The 1,477-nt window shown below is 29.9% G+C and overlaps 1 long non-coding RNA gene across 1 annotated transcript; it reads left to right on the plus strand.

Annotated features, from left to right (window-relative positions):
* Positions 1-251: 251 nt before the first annotated feature.
* Positions 252-1,122, plus strand: LOC124420463. Its single transcript, XR_006941229.1, has 2 exons — positions 252-572; positions 883-1,122. It is a non-coding gene; the product is annotated as an uncharacterized LOC124420463 (long non-coding RNA).
* The last annotated feature ends 355 nt before the right edge of the window (positions 1,123-1,477 follow it).

Genomic DNA, 1,477 nt, shown 5'->3' on the forward strand with positions numbered 1-1,477 from the left:
CGAAACGGCTTCTTATTCTTTTTATGGACATTCATAAACTGATCTTGTTTCTATTTTTTTTTGTCTGTTAGTTAATAGAATGGAAAATTAAGAATGAATTTATAATTTTTATGATCATATCTATATTTGTATACAACTATAAAGCTACTAATAAATACATACGATGGTTCAAATTAAAAAAAAAAAAAAAAACTTAAAACAGAACAAAATCAAAACAAACAAATAAAAAAAAATTATCTAAAAAACCAATAATAAAAAATTAAAACTGTTTTTTAACGATTTGTTTACAAACATTTACAACATACATACAAATAAGTACATTTCCATTCTACGTGGTTGGATGCTTTTGTATCTTTTTATTCCTATACGCACGCACTCCAGCGTTTAATGATCCCCATCAACACTAAAATCATAATTATTCAAAATAAACAAAAAACATCGAATGCAATGAAGAACTGTTGCTCGTTGCTCTTCTTGTTGCTGCTGTTGTGGACTTCTGTGTTTTTTGTTATTGTTGGTGGTGGCTGTGGTGGTGATGTCGGTGGTAGGCAGCAATGAATGCATCATATGTGGTAAGTGTGGCAACGACTGTTTATGTTTAATTTTAATATGTTCATGCTACTCATCACATTACAACGAATGTGGCTAAAGAGTATTATTAGTCAGAGGCAAATAGTTGTACCATTTAACTGTAAATATTAAACAAAAAGCTCCACTAATTGGCTTAAATCTATGTAATCGTACTTTTAAAAGGCAGTTATATATAATCTACAATTAAAAGGCAGTTTAGTATTTATAGCTTAATGTAATATAAGTTTAGATGGTCAGAAAGAAATATTTCATTTAATTAAAAATTTTAATGGAAAAATTACTTACTTTTAGATCCGTTGTCTCAACCTCCGGCACCGCTTAACCTGTAGATATTCTGACATGTCAAATGATTTTTGTACAAAAAATATCTTATTTTTTATCCTGCAACACTTGAGCTGTGTTGAATCGGAATCTGGCATCAAAATTTTTCCATCACACCTGGAAACGCCAAGGCAACTTTATATATAAAATGTTGTATGCCATCTAAAAGTACATTCTGTCAACATTAAAATAAAAGCTTAAAATCTGATATATGTATCATCTTTCTTAATCTGTAAAACTTTAGAACACGATACCTCATATCTCAAATCCTAGGTTACATTCCGATTTGGCTCAATCTATTAAAAAAGTATGGTTCCAGGGTTTCAACTTTTATCATATTTTTAGAGTGTGGTAGTCACAGGATCCGGATAGTTACACTAACAGATTGAGTAAGAGAATCACACTAGACACCAGCATCATATTAAATGCGCCCAAAAGCTGACGTCAGAATTAAAAACGTATATACATGATAGTATTATATTATCATCATTTAATTCTGTGGCCCAATAACCCTCTTAAGTATCTAAAACCCTTTATTAAAGGAAACTACTAAAGACAAAAATAA

This window comes from Lucilia cuprina, chromosome 5 (genome assembly GCF_022045245.1).
Source record: "Lucilia cuprina isolate Lc7/37 chromosome 5, ASM2204524v1, whole genome shotgun sequence".
Classification (NCBI taxonomy): Eukaryota; Metazoa; Arthropoda; class Insecta; order Diptera; family Calliphoridae; genus Lucilia; species Lucilia cuprina.